This window comes from Ranitomeya variabilis, chromosome 3 (assembly GCF_051348905.1).
Source record: "Ranitomeya variabilis isolate aRanVar5 chromosome 3, aRanVar5.hap1, whole genome shotgun sequence".
In the NCBI taxonomy this organism is placed as follows: Eukaryota; Metazoa; Chordata; class Amphibia; order Anura; family Dendrobatidae; genus Ranitomeya; species Ranitomeya variabilis.
Window position 1 is genome coordinate 539932863 of NC_135234.1, and position 24364 is coordinate 539957226.

Genomic DNA, 24364 nt, shown 5'->3' on the forward strand with positions numbered 1-24364 from the left:
ATCGACAGAAGACAAAGAGGGGACTTTTGCATCTTGGTCCTCTCAATAAGGAGAAGAGACCGGATAATGCTGTCCCGCGCCTCCCGGCCCTTGACAAAGCCCACCTGATCAATGTCGATAATAGATGGGAGAAGTCCCGACAATCTGTCAGCCAATATCTTAGCAAATAATTTTACATCGACGTTGATCAGGGAGATTGGCCTATAACTCCCGGCCAGCAGGGGATCTTTATTAGGCTTTAGCAGAACAGAAATATGAGCCTCTAGAGACTGGGGGGTAAAACTATTCTCCTCAGAAATCGCATTAAAGGTGAGGACCATTTGGGGAAGCAAGTCAGATAAAAGGGATTTATAGAATAAGGGAGTGAACCCATCCGGCCCAGGACATTTAGAGGTGGACGTGGATTTAACAGCTTCTGACAGCTCCTCAGGGGTTACGTCCTTTTCCAGGACAGCCAAATCCGCCTCAAGGAGGGACGGGACCTTGATCCTATTCATATAAGATTTAATTTTATTTTTCAACGTGGTGGGATCCAAATCAGCGAACCTGCCCCTAATGTTGTATAGAGATTTATAGAACTTTTGAAAGACCTCTAGGATCTCCTCATTACTATGGACCAGTTGGCCCTTATCATTTTTGAGTGATGAGATAAGGGTGGGACCCGATCTGGGATGAAGCAGTCGTGCTAGAGGGCGCCCGCAAACATTAGCTCTTTTGTAGAAAAACCCTTTAGTTCTTTCCTTGTCACCCATAAACCGTCTATCCAGCAGGCCTTTAAGTTCAAGCCTTTTTGTAGTGAGCTCGACCAAAGTCTCAGAGGACCTCGAATTCTTATGCCTGCTTTCCAGGGTCTGAATTTGTGACAACAAAGTGTCTATTTCCTCAGTCTGAAGTTTTTTGATTCTAGCCCCATGTTTGATTAGGGTGCCTCTCATGACGCACTTCAGTGCTTCCCATTTAATTGCCTGAGGTGTGGGATCTGTCGCATGAGTATGGGCAAACGCTGCAATGTCAGATTTCAAATCACTCAAACAGGTTGCGTCTCGTAAAAGGTTGCCATTCAATTTCCATGAGAATTTTTTCATAGCCAGCCCAGGTATCTCCAAGGATAAAAAAATAGGGCAATGATCCGACTGAACCATATTACCAATCCTGGCATCAGGCCTCCAAGATAAGACCCCCCTGCTGACCAGAAAAAGGTCAATTCTGCTGTAGGAGTTATGTGGAGTAGAATAGAAAGTATAATCCTTACCTCTAGGATTGAGGATCCTCCAGACATCTATCAGATGTAGTTTAAGTAAGAATTTTTGTAGGGCTCTCACCTTTTTCGATGGGACCGCCCCCCGACCAGAGGAGGCATCTAGTTTGGGATCAAAGACAAAGTTAAAATCTCCACCTATCACAACCTGGCCCTCCGCAAATGAAGACAGTTTCAACAATAGAGACCTGCAGACCTTAGGCTGTTCCCGGTTCGGGAGATACCAGTTAACAAGGGTCAGGATCCGTTCAGCAACTTTAACTTTCATAAAAATATAGCGTCCCCCTTCATCTATGACCGTGTCTATCAATATGATATTTAAATTCTTACAAAAGGCTATTGAGACACCTTTTGTCCTCGATTCGGGGTTGGAACTATGGGACCATCTATCATAAAGTCTACCCCCGATAACTGGTATCCGGTCAGTTCTAAAATGAGTTTCTTGAAGAAAGAGTATCTGAACCCCTAGCTTGTGCATATCTGAAAGTACGTGGCTTCGTTTTTGGGGAGTATTGAAACCCCGTACATTTAGGGACCCAAATTTTAAGGAACCCATTTTTCAATAGAACGTCGAGTACCCAACCGTTAGGCCCCAAAAAGGGGTTATCCTGACACCTGAGAGAATAGAGCAGAAAACAAGACGCAGCAAATTAGAAAAAAAAGAAGAGAAAAAGAGTAGGCAAATATAGAAGAAAAAAGGAATGTAGCAGTAAATTGTACCCCTGGGGGAGCTGAAAATTGAAAACTCTTACTGAAGATATGGGGTATAGTCGTTTTACGAATATCACGGTTTGGACCAACCGCATAACCCCGTAACGAGTCGTGTCCTTTCCACTGAAGAAAGGAAGAAAGTCAAAACAATATATAACAAAATAAGTCGTATACCGACGGATTCGATAAACAATATATCTGTATAACACACTATGTTCCCCGGCGAACTACCCTGAGACAAAGAAAATACACAAAATTACCCAGTACAACCAACCGAACCACCAGAGGGGGAGGGAAAGGGAGAAGAAAAAAAAGGGGAGGGGGAGGGGTACTCGAAGGAGAGGAGAGGGAGGGGTAAGAATAGAAGGGGAAAGGAAGAGAATGGAATAGTGGAGAGGGAAGGGAAAATGACCAAGGGAAAAGAGCAAAGCATATATCATCAACACGGCCATTACTGCCTGAAGCTAGACCAAAGACCTAAAGGTCTACAACCGACTGAACCAAAAATACTGGACGCTTGCATATCAGCCGTCTTCAGATACATCATTACAGTTCTGTCCTCTATCACGAGATCTAGTGCGGCCTCTTCCACGGTTGCAACGCGCCCTCTTTCGGCGCTGTGGCATAGGGCCCATATCCTGACCAACGGGATAAGGCCAGTCAGGGAATTGTAAGCCCAGATCCTCGAGGTTCAGAAGGGAGAGAAATGAACGATGCTCCCTGGGGTGAGATAAGGACACCATCTGGGTTCCCCGCCGAACCTGAAGGCGGAACGGATATCCCCAAGAATAGGGGATCTGGCTCTGGCGAAGGAGGTTAAGTAGAGGTCGCAGAGCTCTCCTCTTTTGGAGGGTTCTCCGTGACAGATCCGAGAGGAACTGTAATTGGTAATCTTGGAATCGGATCTCCTGGGTCTTTCTGGAACAGTTGAGGATTTCTTCCTTCACTTGGTACCTATGAAAACGACAAATCACGTCTCTAGGCAGACCTCCATCGGGGAGAGGGCTCAGCGACCTATGAGCTCTGTCAAATTCAATACCCACCTCCGGGGCAGTGTTCCTAACGGAATTGAACAAAGCTTGAAGAGTCGCAGTTAGGTCACTGGCTTGGACTGATTCCGGTAGACCCCTCACTCTTAGATTTTGCCTTCTCTCCCGATTCTCCAAGTCCCATTGAGAACCTCTGGAGCATCATCGAAAGGAGTGTCTATGACGGTGGGAGGCAGTTCACATCTAAGCACCAGCTCTGGGAGGGTATTCTGTCCACATGCAAAACAATTGAAGCTGAAACCATCCAAAAACTGGCAAATTCAATGGACGAGAGAGTTCAGAAGCTTCTTTCGAACAAGGGGTCCTATGTGCAAATGTAACATCGCCTAGAATAAAGTTTTCACTTGAAAACTGTTTGATTTAATTTTGTAATAAGCTGATAATGCTTATAACTTCACAATTGACCATTTTTTGTTCAAAATAAAAAAAAAAGGTTGAAAACTCTGCTGTGCATAATAATTTGGAACATGCATTTTGAGTGTTTATTTTTTTTAAAAAGATACGGTTTTCATAGGCAGTTTGTTCCAAAACATTGCAATTATACTAGAATAGTAGATGACTGGAAAATAACAATGACTGCAATTCAGATAGGTAATTTAGAGAAAATATGAGGAAATATTATTTGCATATTAATTTGGAACACAGTGTATATGAACTTTAAGTGTAGAATAAAGTTTCTCCATAGAGGGTGGCACAACATTTTTCCATGCAAGGCAATTTTGCTCCACCTAATATAGAGAAGCTACCTGACAGATCTTTATGCAGTGATTGAGAGTGAGTACATGAGACTATCATAAGGGATGATGCCCCTCAAAGCTCACGGCATATGGGTCTTGACCCAATTTCAAGAAGGGGATATAATTGAGCAGACTATGAACCTGTGAGAGATTGCCTGCTGCATTTGACATTTCCAGAGTTTGTCTCTGACAGAGAATTTGTAAAGAGCTGGGGTTTGCTGTATGTACATAATTATTTTTTTACTGTGGGAAGGTTTAGGGGTACAAGATGTAAGGTTTGCCATTAGGTGAAAGGAAGTTCCCGAACTAGCTCATTAGACATGTAGGAGTGTCCAGTTGGTTGTCAGAAAGAAGAGGGAAAGAATCACATATATGGCTGCAGTGAAGTCATTCGTAAAAAGACCATATTTTTTCAAGTTCAAGTTCCGAGCGGTTAGGGCTGAAGAAGGGAGCATTGCTTCTGCAGGTACTAATCTTTGGCAGAGGCTGGGAGGTAGGTTATCTTCTATCTGCAATACAATATATGAGAGGATACACTTACTATATGGGCTCTCAGTAAAACGGAGAAAGGTGGTCATTAAACTAGGCTGTAGACATTTTTTTTAAAGACTGTCTGGAGGCAGTTAGGTGAAGGTAAATATGCCTTAAAGGGAACCTGTCATGTTCCCATATGCTATCAAACTGCAGATATGGGGTTAATCTGCGTTGCAATGCTGTCCTGCCGCCGTTCAGTGTAGCTGCTTCGGACACGCCTGTATAACTGAAAGCCAGCGGCTCTGGGAGTAATAGAGTTGTAGCCATGCTTTCAGTGCAGCGGCCAGGCAGCATTATAGCGCTATTTTCCTGCAGATTAGCCCAACATCTGCAGGTTGATAGCATGTGAGGACATGATTACTTTAATTCTTATTACCTGGTTCAGAATAGACCCTTCTAATTTTTTTTTTTAAACTGCCTCTTGTTAAGCTACTAACCTCTCCACTCCACTTAAATTTTTCTTGCCTCCTTGAAGCAATAAGTGCCTTTTTGTTGTTGTCCCTCTACAGAAATCTCTGGTTTACCAACATAATTGATTTTGTGCTTATTTTAGCACCTTCATGCCATGGTCATTTTCTCTTTTTGCATCTGTTTTCCCCCCTGTCTTCCCAGAGCCGTAACTATGGCTTGTTTTTTGCGGAACGAGTTGTACCTTTGAATGACACCATTCGTTTTACCACATAGTTTGGTGATACCAAACACGCCAAGCTTTTTTTTATTATTTGTGGTAAGAAAAAAATCCAGAAGCTTGTAAAAAAAAAAAAGTACCACTTTGGAATAGATGTGACTTTTGATCGCTTGATACAGTCTTTTTGTGAAATTGCGGCCACTCAAAAAACGGTATTTTGGCATTCTTTAATTTTTTTCATTTGCTGATCAGGTTACCGTATATACTTGTGTATAAGCCGAGTTTTTCTGCAGTTTTTTTGTGCTGAAAATACCCCCCCTCGGTTTATACACGAGTCATTGTCCCAGAATGCCGGTGGGGGAGCGATGGAGCTGCCGATCACAGAGGCAGGAGCCGGCGGCTTATAGCGCGCACAGTGACAGCTGCAGCCACAGCCTTCAGCTTCCAGAAGACATCCTACTTACCCTCTAGCGTGCCCTCACAGCATCTCGTTGGTGCCGGCTTCCAGTTGCTCTTCCTGTGCTGAGCATTCATGGGGCACCGCTCATTAAGGTAATGAATATTCCCTCCATGCCTATGGGAGTGGAGATGCGTGGAGACACATTGGTGTCCGGGTGAATTTTATGGAAAAGGATGCCTGGGCCTAGGGTGGTAGTCCGGCAGCAGAGGTGAGCTGCGATAAAAGGGCCGCAGCCAGTGTCTCGGTAGCGCCAGGGAGGCCAGGGGTTCCCTGCCTTCCCTGAGCGGTTTAAACAGGAGTGTGTTGTGAAGACTCCTGACCCTAGACCCTGCCAGCACGCCAGGGTCGGGGCTTACCCTGCTTCGGAAGGTGAAGGTCTTTCCTAGCGGCCCTTCCACTGTGCTACTGGCGGTGTCAGTATCCGGTGGTTGGCAGGTGCAGCGCTAGTCAGGAGCGCGAGCCGGAAGTGGAGACTGCATGCATCGGATGTGGATTCGGCACGCATCGGAAGGAGAATGCTGGGGTGCCCGTGGGCACCAGGATCCTGCACGTTCGCCCGGAGTGCCGGCGCGCTATGATCATACACAGCTTCAGGACACAGTAAGGGGTGGCACCTTCCTGGGAAGTTAGCGGTTCCCGGGGGTACTTAAAGGGCCACTGACATACAGTCAGCTGGCAATCATGGAGGACTTCTCACCGGAGCACCTGCAACCATAGCAGCTGGAGCAGCCAGAGTTTCCCCAGAAACCTGAAAAGCACCTGCCGTGCTCTCAGGAGAGGAAAAAGCAGGATCCCCAACAGCAGCGTCGCAGCAGCAGTGGGGGCCGCTCGGGCAGTGTACAGGCGGGTCACCACAGCTCTAGGAAGGAGGGGTCCATAGTCTCTGGAGGAGACATTACGGACATCATTCATACTCCGGATCCGGTACCCGTATGAAATGTCCGAGTGGTGAGTGATCTTCGAGAAAGTACAGTACGCTAATGTCTGTTTTTCTTTCTCTCTTCCTGTCTCCTACCCTCTCCTCCTTCTTTGTTTTGGGGTGCGGAGTGCAGGGGGTGCCTAGAAAGAGTAAGAACAAACTAAAGAATAGAGAGTGTCCCCTATGTAAATGACAACTAGGAGCATCCTGGGATAAGAAGTTATGCCAGGACTGTATAGACCAAACCATCACAGAGGAATCCCCCTACATTCTCAGCAAATCTGAGATCCATGATCCAATCAGAAGTCCGTAGGGCAGTTGGCACGCTGCAGACCCCGATAGACAGTGACAGTAGGGGAAGAGACAGGTCTCGGTTTCAGAGCCGGGGGACTCTGATCGAACACAGGACTCTAATAGTAGTTCTGAGGAAGGAATTAGTTTTCCAGTAGAGGCTACAGACAAATTAATAATGGCAGTTCGGTCCACTATGGGGTTAGTGGATGAGAGAACTTAAAGGTCGGCTCAGGACCTCATGTTTGGTGGCTTACAAAAGAAAAAAGGTAGAGCCTTCCCTATTTACGAGCAGTTAGAGACTCATTTTAAAGGAATGGGAAAAACCGGATTAGAAGACACAGGGACTTGGCTCCCTTAAGAGGAAATATCCATTTGATAAGGAGGCGTCTTCTTCCTGGAATAAGGCACCGAGGCTGGATGTAGCAATCTCTAGGATCTCAAGAAAGTCTTCTCTCCCGTTCGAGGACTTGGGGTCCCTGAAGGAACCATTAGATAGGAAAACATAGTTTCCTTATATCAGCCTGGGAGTCCTCGGGGGCATAAGGCCAGCCATTGCAGCCACTTGTGTGGCTAGGTCCCTAAAAGTTTGGCTGGGTAATCTTGAGGATCAGCTAGAACAGCGAGTCTCAAAAGAAGTTATTTTAGAGACAGTTCCCACAATTAAAGTGGCAGCGTTTTTTTTAGCAGACGCCTCAGCAGATTCTTCAAAGCCTTGTTCTCAGGAGGAAAGGGGCCTGTCATCAAACGTCTGGGAGCTTCTAGCTGTCGAAAGAGCTCTGAAGGGACTGCTACCACATCTACAAAGACAACATGTAAGGGTTTTGTCGGATAATCAGACTACGGTAGCCTACATAAATCCTCAAGGAGGCACTTGTTCTCGTCCACTAATGGAAATAGCAGAGAAGATTTTGTTACTGGCAGAGAAATATTTCCTCTCGTTATCGGCCCTGCATATCTGAGTAACAGACAATTTAAAAGCAGACTTTCTAGGTTGCAACCAAATAAGACAAGGAGAATGGTCGGTGTTCAACCAGATTGTGGACATGTGGGGCCAGCCCCAGATAGACCTCTTTGCTTCTAGGAGCAACAGGAGGGTCCAGAAATGTTGTTCCCTAAGCCCAGCAGACAGCCCATATGCAGTAGATGCCTTCAAGATAGAGCGGACATCAGGACTCACCTATGCTTTCCCTCCAATATGCCTCATACCTTCAGTATTAAGAAAGATCAGAGAAGACAGAGCCAGAGTAATTTTAATAGCTCCTTTTTGGCCAAAGAGGCCATGGTTCTACTGGCTAAGGACAATGTCTGTGACGGATCCATGGGTCCTCCTGGGAGACAAAGATCTTCTGACACGGGGACCATTCCTTCATCCTCAGATGTCCGGGCTGTATTTAACACACTGGAATTTGTGAGGGCGCTTCTAGAGGGGAAGAGTTTCTCGGCAGGGTTAGTCTCCACCCTGATTAATAGCAGAAAGCCAGTAGCCACTAGAATTAACGGGAGAATCTGGAATTTTTTTTATCCTTTTCTGGGCCATACTGGAGTTTCTGCAGAAGGGGCTTGGGCTAGCAGTTAATACCCTCAAAGTACAAGTTCCATCTCTGGCAGCCTTATATAATTGTGACCGGGCGAATGACAGATGGGTGGCCAGGTTCATTAGAGCCTGTAGTATGGCAAACTTGGTTCCATATTCTACACCTCCTCCTTGGGATCTGAATTTAGCTTTATCAGCTCTAGCAGAGTGTCCCTTTGAGCCATTAGACTCTATTTCAGAAAGGGTAATTTCATTAAAAAGCCCTATTAGTTGCACTCACTTCAGCCTGTAGGGTAGGTGATTTACAGGCCTTATCAGCAGACCCCCCTACACTCAGGTCATGGACGATAGAATAGTATTGAAGTTAGATCCAGGTTACCTCCCCAAAGTGGTGTCAAGGTGCCATAGGGCTCAGGAATTATCCTACCATCATTCTGTCCTTACCCGATCAATCAGAAAGAAGAAGAGGCTTCATTGCCTGGATGTTAGGAGGTGTCTCCTGCGTTATTTGGAGGTAACAAAGCCCTGGAGGAAGCAGAGAGCCTTGTTTGTCTCTTTTCAGGGGTCAAGGAAGGACCTTAGGGTGTATAAACAGACTATAGCTAGATGGGTGAGAGAGGCCATAAAGTTTTCTTATGTTAGTGCAGGTAGAGCTATTCCTAAAGGTCTGAAGGCCCATTCCACGAGAGCCATGGCGACATCCTGGACGGAGAGAGCAGATGCCTCAATCGACCAAATTTGTAAGGCAGCCACTTGGTCCTCTCCGTCTACTTCCTTCAGACACTATAGATTAGATCTGTCTGCTTCCTCTGACCTCACATTCGGAAGAAGAGTGCTTCAGGCTGTGGTCCCTCCCTAATAAACTACAAGTCTCTGTAATTCTCTCATGGTGCCGTCATGGGTGACTGAAAAACACGGGTATTACTTACCTGGTAATGTGTTTTTTCATAACCCATTACGGCACCCTTTTATTCCCTCCCTGTTGATTGAGTTCCTTGGGTGTTGGTAAATAGAAGTCTAATGTACAGTTGGATGTATTATTTTTTTGATTGTACATTAATCCATGGAGTTCCTCTCATGCTCTGTAAAACAATTGATGCAGGGAGAGGAGCCGCCCTTTTTATCTTGAAGGTTTCCTGTCCTTGAAGGGCGGATCCCCTCTCTCATGGTGCCGTCATGGGTTACGGAAAAACACATTACCAGGTAAGTAATACCCGTGTTTTTCATACACTTTCCACTGTTAGTCCCCTTAGTAGACTTGAAGATGCATTGCTGCAGAAATCCTTTGAAGCTTGACCACAGGCAGGGTTTCAAAGGAGCACCATAATGACAAGCAAAGGGGGTCTTCACCTAAAAACCCATCAGCGACCTGTAACCACGCCATAGGCATGCGAATAGGCGAAGAAATTTATGTGCATACATGTCAGCGCGTTTTATATGCCGCTATCAAAAATTGACAGGTAACGGGTTCACGATCGTGGGCAGAGCAGCCCTCAACCTGCGATTGTTAGTGGTAGGTCCTGGCGGTAAAACATATACACCTGCTTCTGACATGCACCGTGTATGTACGGTGGATGTAGTGACAGGGTTAATGTTAATCTGGGTTTTACTCTTGTCAAGACATTTGGCTAATAATGCAACTAAAGGCATGAAGAAGGTAAAAAAGTGATTTGCTTTCTAAGGCAGCATTTTTAATGCCACTTGAAAATTTATTTTCACTCGTCCCTCTTTCCCTTTTGAATTTGGTTTTATCATATAGTATAGCTTATTTTCTATAAAGTTGGCTTTGTGACTCTCAAAAAAGATGATACATTGGTACTTGCCAATTGACAAGGTACTGAGTTCTCCAAAACTCTATTTATGTACACACACTTTAGTGCAAGCAGTAAATGACAGTAGCTTTTTATGTCAGCCAGCATGTATTTTCTCTCATATGGTGGTTTTATTGAAATCGAGTTTTAGTTATTTCTTGGACATAATTTGGGCCTTCAGCTGAAGAACAAATAGTCAAAAGCTCTTGATTTAAACTTCTCGTTTACTGTTTGCAAAGTGTCCAATCTCCATGAAGAAAGTAATTATTCTGCTGAAACTTCAGCCAACTGGCAAAGTAAATTGTACTGTATGTTATGTACATTTTATATGAGCTTTAAAAGCGCAGAGTTATGGCTAAATGTAATCTAATGAAACTTGTCATACTGTTGACATGTTTTGTAACTTACTCTAAGGCTAGCAGTAACCATTCCACATGTAATTTCTGCAGCACATTGGCAGTTTGCCCCACAAGTGAGCGATGTAATGTGTTGGTAATAGAAATAGCAAATTAGTATTTAAGCTACTGCACTTAAGTTATTTGGTTTCACATGTGCCTTGAGTTGGCAAGAAAAGAACGGAAATTAAACTCTTCAAAAATCTGAAAGCATAAAAGCGCTTGTTCTTTTGATTGAAACCACATACTTAGCTTTTGATTTTAGCCAGCGCCAGTGGTAGGGAAAATTACAGCTGAGAAAAAATACATTGCAAGCTGTGAAAATGGCAATTGGCAATGCATGCCTTCCATCCGATTGCAGTATTTCTGCAAATTTATCGGCAAGAATTCTCTAATGTTTTATCTCTACAGGTATGCAAAATGTTTTACCTTTATTTGAAGTGGAATTACTTCATAGTCCTTTCATGTAAAACAGCGTTCTATCCACTAGTTCCACTCTAAATGTCCTCCTCAGCATATTTCTGCAGGCTGGACATTTTGTCTTTTTTCCTGCAATTTATATAAGGCATTTTGTATTTTCGGTTACAATAATAAGTGACTGAATGATGTTACCAAAAACACTGGAGAAATGGCTTGTAACATATTACTAATTATTGCAGATATTAAACTGGATGCTTATCTGGATGCTGTATACTTTCCTAATTGGTCATTTAGAAGTTAATACGGGTGTAAGTGTATTGAAATGTAAAACGGTCTTACACCATGTTCATGCATTATTTAATAGGTAGGTGACAATACTTTCAGCGTATTTTGCTTCAAAACTTGTATTTTTCAGTCCCGGTATACTAGTTTTTACTGACTAAAATATTTTGATTAGTATATAACCTAATATAAATGCATGTAGAAAAGCCGCGGAGACACCATTACGTGTTTCTCAAAGCAAGCAATGAATAGCCAGGTCTTTCACCGGGAAGGAACAACCACGGGAAGGGCAGCATCCAATAAAGGAAAACCACCTATGCCAAAACATGGTATCCATCCACAGACAGCTGTTTCGGGGTATTTGCCCCTCATCAGTGTGGAGTAGGAAACTGGCTATTAGGAGCAGTGCCTATTGAAAAGGCTATAAACATAAGGATGAATGACCTCAGGGAGATCAAAACATCCAACACCGCGGAGACACCATCACGTGTTTCTCAACGCAGTGATCCAGAACACTGCCCCCATCCCTTATGGGAAATATGCGAATGCATGTAGAAAAGCCGCGGAGACACCATCACGTGTTTCTCAACGCAAGCAATGAATAGCCAGGTCTTTCACCGGGAAGGAACAACCACGGGAAGGGCAGCATCCAATAAAGGAAAACCACCTATGCCAAAACATGGTATCCATCCACAGACAGCTGTTTCGGGGTATTTGCCCCTCATCAGTGTGGAGTAGGAAACTGGCTATTAGGAGCAGTGCCTAGTGAAAAGGCTATAAACATAAGGATGAATGACCTCGGGGAGATCAAAACATCCAACACCGCGGAGACACCATCACGTGTTTCTCAACGCAGTGATCCAGAACACTTCCCCCATCCCTTATGGGAAATATGCGAATGCATGTAGAAAAGCCGCGGAGACACCATCACGTGTTTCTCAACGCAAGCAATGAATAGCCAGGTCTTTCACCGGGAAGGAACAACCACGGGAAGGGCAGCATCCAATAAAGGAAAACCACCTATGCCAAAACATGGTATCCATCCACAGACAGCTGTTTCGGGGTATTTGCCCCTCATCAGTGTGGAGTAGGAAACTGGCTATTAGGAGCAGTGCCTAGTGAAAAGGCTATAAACATAAGGATGAATGACCTCGGGGAGATCAAAACATCCAACACCGCGGAGACACCATCACGTGTTTCTCAACGCAGTGATCCAGAACACTGCCCCCATCCCTTATGGGAAATATGCAAATGCATGTAGAAAAGCCGCGGAGACACCATCACATGTTTCTCAACGCAAGCAATGAATAGCCAGGTCTTTTACCGGGAAGGAACAACCACGGGATGGGCAGCATCCATTAAAGGAAAACCACCTATGCCAAAACATGGTATCCATCCACAGACAGCTGTTTCGGGGTATTTGCCCCTCATCAGTGTGGAGTAGGAAACTGGCTATTAGGAGCAGTGCCTAGTGAAAAGGCTATAAACATAAGGATGAATGACCTCGGGGAGATCAAAACATCCAACACCGCGGAGACACCATCACGTGTTTCTCAACGCAGTGATCCAGAACACTGCCCCCATCCCTTATGGGAAATATGCAAATGCATGTAGAAAAGCCGCGGAGACACCATCACGTGTTTCTCAACGCAAGCAATGAATAGCCAGGTCTTTCACCGGGAAGGAACAACCACGGGAAGGGCAGCATCCATTAAAGGAAAACCACCTATGCCAAAACATGGTATCCATCCACAGACAGCTGTTTCGGGGTATTTGCCCCTCATCAGTGTGGAGTAGGAAACTGGCTATTAGGAGCAGTGTCTACATGCATTTGCATATTTCCCATAAGGGATGGGGGCAGTGTTCTGGATCACTGCGTTGAGAAACACGTGATGGTGTCTCCGCGGTGTTGGATGTTTTGATCTCCCCGAGGTCATTCATTCTTATGTTTATAACCTAATATAAAGTCACACATTGTTTAGGGAATTATTTACACCACAGCTGTCCAACAAAATTGGGGCAATTGGTGGGGATAATGTAGCAGTATAAAAAAAAAAACAACAACCTAGTTCGAACATGCTACACGAGAGTCCCAAAATCACGAGTAACCACAAGAATGGCGCCAGCACGGGAGGTGAGTATACGCTTTTATATTATATCGGTGCCAAGCGTGGGGAATGAGAAGGGGTTGTCCAAGTAGTGGGCAACTCCTTTAATGACTGCTACAGTCTCATTGTTACTCAACCCCTTCATGACAACTGTCAACTCATTAGTATGTAATAGAGCATCATTTGACTTTCATGAACATGCTACAAAATTGACGCATAGCTGGACTGTATCTTCAAGCAGCATTTTTGATGAATCTTAGCCCATTCTCAATGGGCAATGGCCACCAGTCCATTAATATTCTTTGCTTTGGATGCTGCAGCCACATTCTTCAAATCCCATCAAAGATTTTCTATTAGTTCAAGTCAGGTGACTATTAGTGATGAGCGAATATACTCGTTACTCGAGATTTCTCGAGCACGCTCGGGTGACCTCCGAGTATTTTTTAGTGCTCAGAGATTTAGTTTTTCTTGCCGCAGCTGAATGATTTACATCTCTTAGCCAGCATAAGTACATGTGGGTGTTGCCTTGTTGCTAGGGAATCCCCACATGTACTTATGCTGACTAACAGATGTAAATCATTCAGCTGCAGCAAGAAAAACTAAATCTCCGAGCACTAAAAAATACTCGGAGGACCCCCGAGCGTGCTCGAGAAATCTCGAGTAACGAGTATATTCACTCATCACTAGTGACTATCACAGTCACTCCAGAGTCTTCCAGGCCTTATTCTAAAAAGAAAAACCTTGTTGGACTTTGAAGTACATGCTTTGGATTAGTGTCCTGTTCGTAGGTCCAATAACGCCTGAACTTCAGCTCCTCACAGGAGACATGACATTTCCTTATGGATTTCTTGACAATTGATTAAATCCATTTTGCCCTCCCATGCTCCAGATTTCAAGTGCCAAATGATGCAAAGCAGCCCCAGATCATGACTGAGCCACAGAAGTTCTTCTCTGTATTGACTGTTTTCATTTTAGTGTGCAATTCATTCTTCCTCGTCGAGACATACCGCTGATCCAAAAAGTTACAGATTTTGTTTCATCATTCCACAGAAACGCATAATAAAACTTCTATGACTTACGGTATTGATATGGTTTTGAACATATTTGCACTGACTTTTGTGTTTTTGGGTCAGTAGATTTGTATGTCTTGGGGTTCAGGCATGGAGACCTTTTAGAGTTTTGTCTGTTGCCATCAAATGTTGCAGTCACATGAGGGTTTTTACTCACCTTACTCCTCAGGAATTTGGTGGCAGTCAGTGGTTGCTATCTTTTTTGATCGTGTCCAGATTGCATAGCCAGTGTTCCTCTAAGGCTGCCGTAACACTAGCAGTATTTGGTCAGTATTTTACATCAGTATTTGTAAGCCAAAACCAGGAGAGGGTGATAAATGCAGAAGTGGTGCATATGTTTCTATTATACTTTTCCTCTATTTGTTCCACTCCTGGTTTTGGCTTGCAAATACTGATGTAAAATACTGACCAAATACTGTTAGGGTATGTTTCCACTGTCAGGATGGCCGGCGGTATCGCCGCAGCGGCGAAGCCGCTCGGCGCTAAGCCCCGCCCCCTTTCTGGGACGCGATCATGCCGGATGTGTTAACTCTTCACATCCAGGATGATCGCTCTCTCCCATAGCGCCCTGCGATATGCCTTGCGGGGACGCTGCGTCCCCGCAAGGTGTACGGACATGCTGCGATCTGAAAAGACGCGCAGCATGTCCGGAGTCGCAGGGCCGCCGCGTGCGGGTTTCCACGCATAGTGGAGACGGGATTTCATAAAATCCCCTCCACTATGCTGGAACATCTGGACGCTGCTTGTTTGACGCTGCAGCTCTGCGCAGCATCAAACAAGCAGCGTTTCCTGACCGTGGAAACATACCCTAAGTGTGACGGCAGCCTTACTTTGAATTTGCAAAGTGTACTTGCAAGTTTATCTCAAGGAACATCTGGGCTTGGAAGATTCTGGAGTGGTTGTCACCCGCGCCTGACTTGAACCACCGTTGGTAGGAATTGTAAGAAGATGGGTGCAGTATGCAAACCCAAGAATATTTGTACATTGAAGTCCATTGATCATGATGAATGGGCTAAGACTTCTGAGAAAGGCTGCCAGAAGTGGATTTCTGGCTATTTATCATGATTGTAGCTGGGGTATAACAGCCAACAGTTGCTCTACTATGGACACTAGTTATGCAGGGATTGACTAGTTTGAAGACTGCTGTAATCATTAAAAGTGTCATTTCATATTGATTTTGGAGAAACCACTTATTAGTTGGGTTGAGCTTTTGTATATTATAATTTTGTTTAATGCATAGTGAAGAAAGTTTTGAAATGTTGTAAATAAAACTAATTTGCAGTGTGTGAAATAGTTTTGATTGCAACTGTATAGCTTGGTTGATAAACTCCTCAGCCACAGAGTTCAGAAACTTAGAGAATATAAAAGACTGTCCGACCAGTAAAACATTTAAAAAATGTCTTCAAATGTTGTAAAGTAATAACATAAGCAATGCTCACTTTACTAATCAACTGCTGCTTCTCTGCTGATGCTTCCCTGGTTCCTTCCTGGTTTATGTACTTTCTGCATGGACATGTGACCTCTGCAGCTAATCGGCCAACCACAACAATGACCTCAAATGTTGCCCTTGTTCAGATTTGAACTCAAGACCTCAGTGCTGCAAGACAACATTGTCTATATGTTGCCCTGTAGATATTACTACAGATAGACTATGGTTAGCTGCCCTCCAAATTGTGTTTGTAAGGTCAGTAAGGATTAACTTGTACACCTCTATGAGATGGTTATTGAGACTGTATGCTTTGCACCAGCCATTTTAGTCACCTTTGTACAATTGTTTCAAGGCTAGAACATAATGGGAACACAATTTCTGCATTGTTAATGCATGCTCATGTCTTGTTCAGATGCCTGTACAGTAGCCTGAGAGATTTCCGTCCTTTATCAATCAGATATTTTATGAGTTCACATGCTTGGTGATAGAACAGTTAGCAATCGTGTACCTCCACCTACAGAAGCACTTTATTGTCTGGTTTGGTTTCCCTATAACGTTTTTCCCCTGGCTGAACTGGTCAAATGGAACCTGGAATAATCTGATTCATAGACATGAAAGAGAAATGAGATAATATTTTCCACTGTCGCAATGAATAGTGAAAAATGTGACCTGTAAACTGGTGATCCTGTAATGTATCCTGTGTGAAATCAAAGTTTAGAAGGTCATAATAATTCCCACCAGTGATATCACTTCTACTTCTATCACTTTTGCGCGTGTTAATAGACTTTAAAATTGTTTAACAAAGCCTGAGAGATAAAAAAAAATAACTGACAATATAATTGTTCTATTTATTGCCTATAGATGCCCTTTGTAAATAAAATAAAATATATATTTTTTTATTTGGATGAAATAATTTGAGTCTTTTGCTAATAGGATGAGCATCAGCTTCCAAAAAAGAATCCTATCATTGGCTACTTACCAAAAATGTAATTAATTGTTTTGAAATCCCATAAAATGTATGTACACTTGATAGATCCTGACTGCATTTTATTATTCCATTCACATACTGTACAGACCAAAAGTTTGGACCCACCTTCTTATTTAAAGATTTTTCTGTATTTTCATGACTATAAAAATTGTACATTCACACTGAAGGCATAAAAACTATGAATTAACACATGTGGAATTATATACTTAACAAAAAAGTGTGAAACAACTGAAAATATGTCTTATATTCTAGGTTCTTCAAAGTAGCCACCTTTTGCTTTGATGACTGCTTTGCACACTCTTGGCATTCTCTTGATGAGCTATAAAGAGGTAGTCACCAGGAATGGTCTTCCAACAATCTTGAAGGAGTTCCCAGAGATGCTTAGCACTTGTTGGCCCTTTTGCCTTCACTCTGCGGACCAGCTCACCATAAACCATCTCAATTGGGTTCAGGTCTGGTGACTCTGGAGGCCAGGTTACCTGGCATAGCACCCCATCACTCTCCTTCTTGGTCAAATAGCCCTTACACAGCCTGGAGGTGTGTTTGGGGTCATTGTCCTGTTGAAAAATAAATGATGGTCCAACTAAACGCAAACCGGATGGAATAGCATGCCGCTGCAAGATGCTGTGGTAGCCATGCTGGTTCAGTATGCTTTCAATTTTCAATAAATAAATCCCCAACAGTGTCACCAGCAAAGCACCCCCAACACCATCACACCTCCTCCTCCATGCTTCACGGTGGGAACCAGGCATGTAGAGTCCATCTATTCACCTTTTCTGCATCTCACAAAGACACAGTGGTTGGAACCAGAGATCTCAAATTTGTACTCATCAGACCAAAGCACAGATTTCCACTGGTCTAATGTCCATTCCTTGTGTTCTTTAGCCCAAACAAGTCTCTTCTGCTTGTTGCCTGTCCTTAGCAGTGGTTTCCTAGCAGCTATTTTACCATGAAGGCCTGCTGCACAAAATCTCCTCTTAACAGTTGTTGTAGAGATGTGTCTGCTGTTAGAACTCTGTGTGGCATTGACCTGGTCTCTAATCTGAGCTGCTGTTAACCTGCCATTTCTGAGGCTGGTGACTCGGATAAATTTATCCTCAGAAGCAGAGGTAACTCTTGGTCCTTCTTTCCTGGGGCGGTCTTCATGTGAGCCAGTTTCTTTGTAGCGCTTGATGTTTTTTTGCCACTGCACTTGGGGACACTTTCAAAGTTTTCCCAATTTTTCGAACTGACTGACCTTCATTTCTAGAAGTAATGATGGCCACTCATTTTTCGTTACTTAGCTGCTTTTTCATTACTTAGCTGCTTTTTCTTTATCCCCCATGATGGCACCACGGAGAGAGAGGCATCCGCCCTCAGGGACAGGAAACCTACAGGTGAAAAAGGCGGTACCTCTCTCCCCACATCAATTCTGTTTCCTGTCCCTGACGGGGAACCTGCACCATACCTGGAGAATCGCCGTGGGATGTCGGGGGTCTATCTGGCCGATATAGGCAACGGGGGGCCCTGTCTCGGACCTGGTGGTTTTATCCTCCCCTCCGAAGGCCAAGATCCGGGGTCGGCGGGCTCCATGCGTAGGCGGGGGGGAGAGGCAGTGAAGCATGATTCAGTCTTCCTCTCCCCTAAAAGACTCTTATGGCCAGTAATATGGGACGGCGGTCTCCTGGCGCTATGCCGCCGGACAACCTGGGGCCAGGAGGAGACGGTGCCGGCGGCTACCCACATGGAAGCGCCACGTACGGGGCTTCAGCAGCTGCTTAGCGCTCCCGACACTCCCTCCTGAGAGCCGGACGCCGGGAAAGTGAGGCGCGTGCATGCCTGGGCGCAAAGCATCTCTGGGTAATTCAGAGCGCGCAGGCGCGGGTAGGTGTTTCCGGGGTGGCGCGCTGCATTATGGGCCTGCAGTCCCCTCCAAAGAAGCACCACCAACAGCAGCGCCATCGACCGCAGCAGCAATGAGATGCCTCCTCACAGCGTCACAGTTCAGGATCCCAGCGCAGCAGATGCTCCGGTGGATCCGAAATGCCAGCAGCGGTACAAGTAGTTGAGACAACTACACCACAACCGGTATTCCCCTTACAGCAGGAGCGTAAGTGATCTCAGTGAAAGTTCACCTTCTAAAATGGGGTTTATTGTGTCTTCTTAGGGAAAGAAGTGTACCGCAAAAGTTAGGCACAGAGTCTGTGCAATCTGTTCCGTGGAGCTGCCCACTACATGGGTGAAAAAGTTCTGTACTACATGTATATGTGAAGAGTCCCCAAGATTTGCATCTGACTTAAAGGAACTCCTAAAAACTCAGGTAGAAGACGCGCTCAAAGGGGTTAAAAGCTCAAAAAGGAAACAAAAATCCAGACATAGATCCCTGGAATATAAAGAAGGAGGAATCAAGAGTTTTTTTTGTATAAAAATATATATAACCTTTATTACATATAGTATTAACAATTATTCATCATTATTATAATATTAAAGACAATATGTCAGTATGAAAAAAGAGATTGATCCAATATAGGTGATAGCGCAAGCGCAACCACCAGCAGAGACTTGACAATTTATAAAGGGTTCAGAATAAATACTAACTACCAAATCGGTGTCCACTCACACCTATAGGACAATGCAGTTCTTTGTGAGTATAGGTGTGTCACAAATCTACATACAACAGTCTTTCATCACACAAGCCATGTGGCAGCGCTGATGATTAAGCGGCACTTTTAACATATATAGAAAAGAACCCATTATAAAAGGATAAAGCAATAAAATGGTTAATTACCCATGTCACAAGGATGTCGGCTCTGCCGGTGATCGCTCTCCCCATTGTCCTGCATTGTCCTATAGGTGTGAGTGGACACCGATTTGGTAGTTAGTATTTATTCTGAACCCTTTATAAATTGTCAAGTCTCTGCTGGTGGTTGCGCTTGCGCTATCACCTATATTGGATCAATCTCTTTTTTCATACTGACATATTGTCTTTAATATTATAATAATGATGAATAATTGTTAATACTATATGTAATAAAGGTTATATATATTTTTATACAAAAAAAACTCTTGATTCCTCCTTCTTTATATGATTGATTTTGAGTTTTGTATTTTTTACATTTGATTTAAATTGCTGGTTTCTCTATATATAGATCCCTGGAATTAGGTTCCAGTGAGGAAGAGATAGTGACCATTCCAGTTCAAATAGTTCACTCTCTTCACCCGCATCCTCGGAAGGGGGTCGCAATTGCTTCCCTATTGAAGAAACAGATGCCTTAGAAAAAGCAGTTAGGGCAACAATGGGGCTGTTAGAGCCTCGGGCCAAAAAAACAGCACAAGATTTAATGTTTGGTGGCCTAGAGCAAAAAAAAAACGGAGAGCGTTTCCATTAAATGAGAAAATACAATCTCTAATAAAAAAAGGAATGGAAAACCCCAGATAAAAAAAGTTCTCTTAACCCCAAAGAGAAAATACCCCTTCGATGATCCTGTCTGTTCTTTCTGGGGAAAAGCGCCAAAATTAGACGTTGCTATTGCAAAAGCATCTTAAAAAATTTCCTTACCTTTTGAAGACATGGGGACCCTGAAGGACCCTATGGGCAAAAAGGCTGAGGTATTCTTAAAGGGTTCTTGGGAGCCGGCAGGAGGAGAATTGAAACCATCTGTAGCTGCTACATGCACTGTCAGAGCATTAATGGTGTGGCTAGACCACCTAGAGTCACAGTTAAAACATAAATCTCCCAGAGAATCACTTTTTGACTCAATCTCAATAATGAAAGGAGCAGCTGCGTTCCTAGCGGATGCCTCTATAGACTTGGTTAGGCTTGCGGCAAGATCTGCTTCTTTTTCAAATGCAGCGAGTAGGGCTTTATGGCTCAAGAGTTGGCTGGGAGACTTACAAACAAAATCCAAGCTATGCTCCATTCCCTGTGAAGGGGAATTCTTATTTGGGCCAACCCTAGACGACATTCTTGAAAAAGCAGGGGATAAGAAAAAGGCCTTCCCAGGGTTTCTCAACCAGTCCTATAGACGGCCCTTTCGGGGCAGAAGATTTTTGCTCAGGAAGCCCCCTGGAAACCAAAAAGAGGGTTGGGAAGACAAAAGATATAAAGGGAAAGGCTTTATGTTCAACAAACCTGAAAGCAAAAAACAACCCCAATGAGGGTGTGCCCCAGGTGGGAGGGAGGTTAACCCACTTTCTTCCAGCCTGGGAAAAGATTTTGGGAAGTGGATGGGTACTAAATATAATAAAAGCAGGGTCCGCACTGTCCCGTCCCATGAGTTTGTCATAACATAAAGGAAAATAGAGGCCGAACAACTAGCCCTTCAGAAAGAAGTACAGACTCTTTTGACGAAGAACGTCCTGCAGGAAGTCCCACAAGAGGAGAAAGGCATGGGGTTTTACTCCCCTCTGTTTCTCCGCACAAAACCGGATGGAACTTACAGGACAATTATAAACTTAAAAAACTAAACAAATTCTTGGTGACGGAAAGTTTCAAAATGGAAACAATAAAAACTTGTGTGAGAACCCTTTATCCGTCTTGCTTCGTGACTGTCATCGATTTAAAGGATGCATATTACCATGTACCAATCCATTTACATCACCAGAGTGGCGGTAATGATGCAGGGGGAGTTAAAACATTATCAGTTCAAAGCCCTCCCCTTTGGTCTTGCCATTGCCCCGAGAGTTTTTTCAAAACTGATGGCGGAGGTCATGGCTCACATAAGAGAGCAAGATATAATAATAGTGCCATATCTGGATGACCTTCTGATAATTGGCAAGTCCTCTCTCCATTGCAGTCAACAGTTGGACAAAGTGATGACATCCCTGACAAGTCTAGGTTGGATGTTGAACCTAGCAAAGTCAGGACTACCCCATCCCAAGTACAGCAGTACTTAGGGATCACGATAGACTCAATCAGACAAGAATGCTGTCTCCCGGAAGGGAAAATTTCAAATATGACACCGTTAATAGCACAGCTGAGGGGATCCCCGGTCATCACCTTGCGCAAAGCGATGTCCATACTAGGGTCAATGACGGCCTGTATCCCAGCAGTCCAATGGGCCCAAAGTCATACCAGGGACCTACAATGGGAGATACTAGATGGAGAGCCTCGCTTAAAAGGAAATTTAGAAAAACGTTTAAAAATCTCAAAAACAATACGTTCCCTAGCTTGGTGGGTGGATCCGGGCAACCAAGCGAGGGGCGTCCCTTGGGTATGGCCATCATCTATAACTCTGACCATGGACGCAAGTCCCTGGGGCTGGGGGGCTCATTTAGACAATCGGATTGCTCAGGGGCCTTGGTCGGAAGAGAAAAAACTTGTCACCTCAAATATGAAAGAACTCCTGGCAGTAGAATTTGCTATCAACCATTTTCTAGACTCTCTCAAATCCCATCATGTGAGAGTGCTCTCAGACAACAAGGTGGTGGTAGCATGTTTGAATCACCAAGGTCTCGGTCATTGATGGGGGTAACGAGATCCATCCTGTTATCAGCGGAGTCCAACCTATCCTCTTTGTCGGCCGTTCATATCAGGGGCACGGAGAATCAAGCCGTAGTTGAGGCAAGGGGAGTGGGAATTGAACCAGAGAGTTTTCAACCACATAGTTCAGCTTTGGGAGTTCCCGGAGATAGACTTATTCGCGAACAGTCACAATCGGAAAACTCGCGCTTTCTGTTCACTCGACCCATAGGGGAGCCCGGTGACCCTAGACGCCTTTTCAATTCCCTGGGACTTTCATCTGGCCTATGTTTTTCCCCCAATAGCATTAATTTCCTTAGTGTTGAGGAAGATTCGGGAGGACAGTGCAAGGGTAATTGTGATAGCACCCTTTTGGCTGAAAAGAGCATGGTTTCCGTGACTACGTATAATGTCAATAACAGACCCTTGGGTTCTTCCAGACATCCCGAACCTTCTGTCTCAGGGGCCAGTGAATCATCCACAAGTAAAAAACTTACATATGACGGCCTGGAATTTGAAAGGCAGCTTCTGATTAAGAAGGGATTCTCGGCAAGCCTAGTTTCTACTCTGCTTTCAAGTAGGAAACCTGTCACTACTAGGACATACAGGAAGGTTTGGAGGAGATTTTTGTCAGTGTCGCGTGCCAGTTTATCCAGGGAGATTCCAATCAAGGAAGTGCTAGAGTTCCTTCAGAAGGGGTTGGAAAAGGAGTTCGCAACAAGCACACTTAAAGTTCAAGTAGCAGCTTTAGGAGCCCTTTACAACTACGACTTAGCGGGGAATCACTGGGTAGTGAGGTTTATTAAAGCCTCAGGTAGATCTAGACCCATTTTCCACCGCACTATACCTCCCTGGGATCTAAACTTGGTACTCTGCATTGACTAAACCACCGTTCGAGCCGTTGTCACAAGCCACTCTAAAAATCGTGTCCCTCAAAACCTCTCTGCTCGTAGCACTAACATCAGCTCGCAGGATTAGTGATATACAGGCTTTGTCAGCTTATCCGCCTTTAACCCAGATACTAGATGACAGAGTGGTTCCTAGGACCGACCCATCCTACCTTCCTAAAGTGGCGTCACGTTTCCATAGATCACAGGAAATCTCTTTACCCTCTTTCTGTCCCAACCTCAGGAATAGAAAGGAAGAACTCCTACATACACTACATGTTAAAAGGTGCTTAACCCAATATTTGTCAGCCACGAGGGAGTGTAGGAAGGATAGGGCTCTGTTTGTGTGCTTTCAGGGTCCAAAGAAAGGACATAAAGTATCAAAAGCCACTCTAGTGAGATGGATAAGAGACGTCATCCTCCTTTCGTATTCCTCCTGTAATGAAGTCATTCCAAAGGGAATTAGAACTCATTCGACCAGATCAGTGGCGACCTCGTGGGCAGAGAGCCGGAGCCTCAATTGAACATATATGTAGAGCAGCAACTTGGTCGTCACCTTCTACGTTCTTTAATCTTTACCGGCTAGACCTAACCTTTACTTCAGACCTCACCTTTGGCAGAAGGGTTCTAGAGGCAGTGGTCCTCCCTAATGTACATTCTATGAAAATCTCTCCGTGGTGCCGTCATGGGGAAAGAGAAAATCGTAGTTACTTAGCGACAACGGTATTTCTCTGATCCCATGACGGCACCCGTGCATTCCCTCCCTTCACATGTGGGTGTGCACACTAGGATTAGTTACTAATATTTAGTCACGCGGGGTGCCTCTTATAAGCTTAAAATTAAGATTAAAATATTTTTTGTTAGTTTAACCATTTAAATTACAGCTGATTTTCTGTTAAGGCTCTGTAAACCAACTGATGTGGGAGAGAGGTACCACCTTTTTCACCTGTAGGTTTCCTGTCCCTGAGGGCAGATCCCTCTCTCTCCATGCTGCCGTCATGGGATCAGAGAAATACCGTTTTTGGTAAGTAACTACGATTTTTCTTGCCATAATACAATACAAATTCTAACAGTCTATTTAGTAGAACTGAATCAGCTGTGTATCCACCAGACTTCTGCACAACACAACTGATGGTCCCAACCCCATTTATAAGGCAAGAAATCCCACTTATTACACCTGACAGGGCACCCCTGTGAAGTGAAAACCATTCCCGGTGACTACCTCTTGAACTCATCAAGAGAATGCCAAGAGTGTGCAAAGCAGTCATCAAAGCAAAAGGTGGCTACTTTGAAGAACCTAGTATATAAGACATAATTTCAGTTGTTTCACTCTTTTTTAAGTATTACACATGTGTTAATTCATAGTTTTGATGCCTTCAGTGTGAATGTACAATTTTCATAGTCATGAAA

The 24364-nt window shown here is 44.2% G+C and overlaps 1 protein-coding gene and 1 long non-coding RNA gene across 2 annotated transcripts in view; one reads left to right on the forward strand and one right to left on the reverse strand.

Moving 5' to 3' along the window:
- Positions 1-24364, forward strand: part of PCCA (propionyl-CoA carboxylase subunit alpha) — a 658713-nt gene that overhangs the window by 478550 nt on the left and 155799 nt on the right. The gene's annotated exons all lie outside the window — the stretch shown is intronic.
- LOC143816560 (uncharacterized) overlaps positions 4057-24364 on the reverse strand; it is a 54810-nt gene continuing 34502 nt past the window's right edge. Inside the window, exons 3-4 of the long non-coding RNA XR_013223958.1 lie at positions 10760-10879; positions 4057-4264 (exon numbers count right to left, since the gene is read on the reverse strand). This is a non-coding gene — a long non-coding RNA (uncharacterized LOC143816560). The remainder of the gene's footprint in view (positions 4265-10759; positions 10880-24364) is intronic.